The following is a 6,315-nucleotide window of genomic DNA, read 5'->3' as shown; positions in this document are numbered from 1 at the left end:
CCGGTCATATGGCGCGCTATTCGAGAGCTTTAGTATAGCATAAGCGGCACGACGCAATACGCAACGAAATAGCGGAATCAAACTGCGCATGCGCCAGACGCCCCGGCACCTTCGCCCTTTGCGCGCCTCCTCTATCTTTAGAATTTAGCGTGAGACACTAACGCTCGCAAAGACGGTTGATCGGGGAAACACGGCGCGGCCTTCTAGACGAGAGCCGCCCACTTATTATCATTCGACTCGTCGTCCTGTGCTGTTTGGTCCATTCGTTCCCCAACAGATGCTTCTATTTGTTTTATATGTGTCGTGATCTTCCGACAGAAAAGTGTTAGAGACAACAGCAGGGCGCTATTTCCGAAATCCGTCCTTAATTTTATTGCGATAGCAATTACATGGACACTCCAGGGGCCTTTCTGCCGTCGCTGTCGGCGTCGCTGTGATGTTCCGTATGAAGTCCAAGGGCGATAACATCGTCGCCGTGCGCCGTATACGGCATGTGCCAGTGAAAGCGTGCGAGGGCGAGCCGACGATGGCGGCTCAATCTCGCGCGTGCAAGGGAGGAAAGCGGGGAGGAAGTGCGCCGTCATCCGTCGCGCGCAACGCACCGGGGGAAGGGGATGAAGGGAGGGGGGGGGCGTTCTACTGTACTGCGGCTGCTGCTACGTGGGCCGTATCTTGAAAGCGATCTGCAGTGAGTACGAGTCTAGTTTCGCCGGCGGCTCACACCTTCGTGCGTGCTTTCTCACCGCTTACTTTGCGTTGGAGTGAGAGGTAGCACGAAGCACAATTCGCACGCTGCTGCTACCACTCTTCTCGACGCCAGCATCACAGCGAAAGACATTCAACAAGAGCGGACACTCCCATAGAGCCCAGCGGCCGAAATTGACTGTAGCGCAGCAAACGGATGGGATTAACTCATTTCGGTTTCTGTTTTGGGCGCGCGTGCTTTGAACTCTAGCTGGCATGCGCTACGCCGGCTGCGCTACTCGCCGATTTTTCTTTTTTTTTTTTTTTGCTTCTGCTCAATTGCACGCGGCCTTAGTGGGGAGTTGTTTGTTTAATTAAAATGATTGTGAACGATCTTTATAAGCCTCCATCGGATCTGTGCAACATGCTATTTCATAAAGTAGACGCAAAACGGCTTGTATATGAGGAAATGTTTATTTCGCTCTATATGAATGGTCGTTCCGGGCTTTTTGTGCATTCATCCAGCATTGTGGCACCACATAAGCAGCATTAATTCCCGTATGAAGCTCCACCGGACGGCTTCAGCTGAAGAAGGTAAATTACAAGCATCTGTCATTTTGGTATTTACACCTTACAGGAATACTGCGTGTAGAGGGGAAACGTGCGAAAGTGGTGAATGGGCGGCATTAGAAACAAAAGCAATTCGCCTTTCCATATATAGTGTCGAAAATACCCGTCTGATTCCAAGCCGCTCTATAAATTAGGAAGAAAACATCTAATTTCCAAGCATTCCTCCATTCCCGGGCATAATTTCCTGCACTTTAATAGCAGAAATGCACGGGTGACTGCGCGTTTTCAAAACTACTTGGCCTCAGGTGACGCGATAGTACGCTACATACAGAGAGGTGGCCACAACACAGGCTCTCAGCAAGACCATGCTGGACGCTCGTAGAATGCCTTCTACTCGCACTCAAGAGAAATGCGTGGGTGCAAAAGCTGTTTACAGTCGTTCAGAAAACACAATTTTCGTGTTCTTGGTTTTTGAGCTGCTCGGCGTTCTCTTTTGCGCATTCTGCCGGATCAAGCAACACACTTTGTTATTATCACTCTTGGCAATTGCTTGTCGCGTCTTCGACAAGCGTGAGTACCGAAAGAAGTTATATCTTGCGGGGCCATAGAAGGCGTCACAAACTCGTCTCACTAAGATTCAGTACACGCCAAACTGTCACCTCGGGCGGCTTGCTTTTTACAGCGAAGCTGTATACCTCTACCGTCCAAGGAGATTCTCGTGTCATTGTAAGCAAAAAACCTCCCCATACGGGGACCGATGCCGGAGTGCAATGCCGGGCCGACCCGCGGCGGAGGTTAAAGAGGCGTTAAGCACTACCCATACTTGCGCCGATCCCGAAGATAGTGCAATACCGGGCCCACCCGCGCCGGAGGTGAAGCAGGCGTTGAGCACTCCCCATACGTGGCCCGATCCCGAAGATAGTGCTATGCCGGGTCGACCCGGGACGGAGCTGAGGCGGGCGTTAAGCCCTCCTCATACGTGGGCATATCCCGAAGGCCGTTGCCGGTAAGCGTAAGAAGTCAGGAATATTTGAATGGTACCGCGTTCCACTCTTAAAGGTGTAGTTTAAGCGTCTTCCAAACTTTTGCTTGCTTACGGGGGTATGAGCCATTGCCTACGCGGGTATGAGTCATCGCTGATGACGATAAATGTTTTTAACGCGACAGCGTTAAAGCTCCCGTTCAGCGGAAAAGGCGGCGGCGTCCACGGAGTGTCGAAAAATCCACGTCACAGTCATGTGATTCAGTCATTCCGTACAGAGTGGAGACAACCAAGGCATCTACTACGGCGTTGGCCACGCGAATCGCGGACGCCTTCGCAGACGTACGCCTCTGGCGGATGCCGTAGGGACGCTTTGCGGTCGCTCGTTCATTCATTCATTCATTCGTTCGTTATAAATGAATGAATGCGCACAAACAACAGTGACTGTGTAAGAATAAAAACCACTGAAGGGAACAATTAAGCTATCGCGTCATACCCTTAAAGCCCAGACCACACGTACGCTTGCGGACGCGCGCAAGCTCGCGTTCACGCGCCCACGCATGCGCAAGCCGGCATTTGCTCGTACGCGTCGAAACGCGGCGTGATCTCGGGGAACAGCTCCTCTCCGTTATCGCGCGCTTGAGTTGCCTCGCGTCGGCGCGCCTGGTTACGCAGATACGACGAGGAACGTTCAACACTCCGTGAAGCAGATTTATATCATGCAAGTGGTTCTTTTACTTAAATGATATTACCCGACAAAAAAAAACGACACGGACGTGAGAGAAGACGACACACCAAGCGCAAGCTTTCAACTGGTGGTGTGTCGTCTTCTCTCACGTCCGTGTCGTTTTTTGTTTGTCGCGCAATATCATTTAAGTAATGGATTACCAACTTGCCCGGAATGCTGCTCTCATTAAGTGGTTCTTCTTTCCTTTTGGCGCTGATCTAACAGCTATAAAAATATAACAATTACGTTTATAGATATCGAAGAATTTTGAAACACTGTCGATAACAAAGTACGAAGCGGCGCCTGCTAAGGCGTCTGCGAGTGACCTCAGTGAGCACGCGTCGTCCCGCGTCTTTGTGGATGCAAACCGCCATTACGCGCGAGGCGCGGACGCGAGCCTGCGCGCGTCCGCAAGCGTACGTGTGGTCTCAACTTAAAGGCGCAGCTTAAGCGTCCCCCTATCTTTTGAGCTTACTCTTTATTGAAACGTACGCTGTTCTGCACGTTGCATGCGTGGTTTCAATGAATGAATGCACTGTTTGCTACTCTTTACTGAGTGCTTGTGGCCTCTGCGTTACGAGGGGCAAGAGCCATTGCATTTTTGCTTGCCTAGGGGGCTACGAGCCATTGATGACGATTCTTAATTTTGTTCACGGAGGGACACGAGAAACGCTGACCGCCGAGAAGCCAACTGCTTCGTTGTAAAACGCCGGAGTTGTACTTTAAAGATCACGAGCCATTCCACTCTGTTGAAGTGGATGATCGGCGAAGCCGTTTAGCACACAACACAGGGGTGGCACAGAATTTTGAACAAAGGCACGAGCTCAGTTACCGTTTTTATATACATTCGCGTAGACGATGGGACAGCCGCCGCGAGGATCCGGAGGAAACTAGACACGCGTGACGTTTCGACGGGATCGCCGCCACGGGAGAGCGGAAGGGAAGTAGATACGCAAACGCTTGGAACGCCGACAAGGAGAGGGCGGTGCGAACGTAGATATGGCCGACGTGGGTCAAAGTGCAGTGCAGCTGATAAAGCTTAATATCTGACGCAGGTTCTATTTGAAATCAAGATATTAAACTTACTTTTGCAAGATGTCGGAGTGCTTGAAGCCTGCTTCGCCTCCGCCGCGGGTCTCCGTGATCGGCCCACGGTTTTTGCACGCGCAGAAAAATGCACAGGACCCTAGCCATAAACAGCTTCGCTGTAAAATGACGAAACCAATTGTGGAAGCACTGTCACGCTCCACCCAATCGGCTCTGTCGGAGTCAGAACAGCAATCTGGCTTCTATGCTGGCATGAGCCTTGCGTGCACGAACATTAGCGTTTCCACTGACCAGCTGTTGCTGGGTGCGTTCAACGCCACCAGTGTCAACGACGGGATAAATTTACGTAATCCTTTAAGCTTTGGACGCCGACCAATGCCAACAGCTCTCCTTCGGTCTGGAACGCCGCTGGCGATGCTCGCCCCGCCGGCGTTCCGAGGCCACTTCAGCACTCCACGCTAAACCTTGCTACTCTTTCAATGCTTCGGGCGAAACCGGCAATATGTTTAGGCAGCTGTTGACTGCGCAGCTATGGTGCGAAGCCTCAATTCCTCGAGGAAGCCGCAATTATATACAGCCCCTTTCATGCGACTCCATTCGAAACCCGCGCCAAGTGCAACGCGGCTTCGGACGTGAAAAAAAAAAAAAAAAGAAGGTGCCTCGTTACGTCACCGAAAACAGAGGTGGCAATCGGGTGGCCGAAGCTCAAAAGCGCGCCAGTCAGCCCGGTGCAATGGTTGACAGCAAAATAAATATTGCGTTTCCAAATTGGACATTCTAATTGTGATGTTTCCCTGGAAACGCTCGGGGGTCCCGCTGACCCCTCTTGTTCAGTCGTGTGTCCTGAACAGACTACGCACGGTGTACAGCCGCGATCAATTTGAAAGTGATCGCTCGAGCTGCGACCGGCGCGCCTTCCAAGCAGCATAGCGGCCGATTTTGGAACTGCGAAGATAAAAATTGCGCTGCCTTCTTCCCCTTTTACGCTCGTACAGGCTGCAACCGTCACCCCCAAGAATAACTCGCCACATTTTTGTGTTTGTTACCGTTTGATGGCAATGATGTGTGCGCGTCCCTGCCTCATGCATACATTGGCTAACAATGACGCCTCTGTGCAATAGCTGATAAAGCAATCGAAATGAATTCGCAGGTTATCTCGTGAAGGGTGACGAAAAGCTGCGAGTTGCCAGACGGGAGTGACACCTGCTCAGGGAACAGCAAAAGAGAGAGAGGGAAGCTATCTGATGTTTCCCTCTTGACTGACGGTGATGACGTAACGTGGCGCTGCTCCTAGTTTCGGTCGCCGCTCGAGCGATCACCTTCAAATTGATCGCGACTGTACGTGTGCAGTCGAATGCAAAAGTCTAGATACCACGGCACATGCAAAATAAAAACTAAAAATTCTAGCACAGCCGTGCTACGTGAAACTGCATGAAAGCACGGCGCTGGTAAAGCGGGCGCACGCTGGCAGCACACTTGATTTCAGCCGCGATGCTCGAGAAGAAAAAAATGTAGCGGCAACGCCGGTCCTTAAACTTCTGCACGCGATTGTACGTGTGTGTGTGCACATCAGGGTTTGATGACATGAACAGTCACCTCTTTCGCACCCGAAACTGCGCAGCACGTTTATTTAGGACCTGGACTTTTCGACAAGAACTCCGAAAAACTGGTTTTCCGAATAGTTGAAGCAGTAAGTTTACAAATATGCAACTCTGCACCAAAACAGATGTTGCAGTTCTGTAAATGGCATCAGTTTCATATCTAGTGGACGAATCTCTTATAAAAATTTTGAGAGCTTACATAAAATTGTCACAATGTTTACAAGCATATTGCAAAAGATCTGCTCACAGATTTACTCACAAATAGGCAGCATACATACATCAATTTTGTCTGCTTTAGATGGTATGTCAGGCATAATCTGCATGATTGCAATAATTTTCACTGCCAAGTTAGAGCTGTAAAGACTGGAATTTCTTAAAATTTCAAAATTTGAAAAACTGTACTTTTTGAATCTCAGCTCAAATGACGAGTACCTTCCAGAGAGTCACTAGAATGAAACTTTCTTTTGAATTCAACAAACCCCATTAAAATCGGTGTAAAGATTGCCAAAAAGAAAAAACATTTCTACAGACCCGTGAATTTAGGTAGGAACTACACAGCTAAATTTTCTTAAAATGAAATGCTGACGGAACCATGTTATCACACTAAGGGATGACTATCTGTACAATATGCAACAGTGGAAATCGCATTCAGTACTCTATCAGTTGGGTGATGAAACAATACATTAAGAGGCCAAACAAGTGCA

This window comes from Dermacentor andersoni, chromosome 10, assembly GCF_023375885.2.
Source record: "Dermacentor andersoni chromosome 10, qqDerAnde1_hic_scaffold, whole genome shotgun sequence".
Taxonomy (NCBI): domain Eukaryota; kingdom Metazoa; phylum Arthropoda; class Arachnida; order Ixodida; family Ixodidae; genus Dermacentor; species Dermacentor andersoni.
This window is presented reverse-complemented; position numbering follows the sequence as displayed.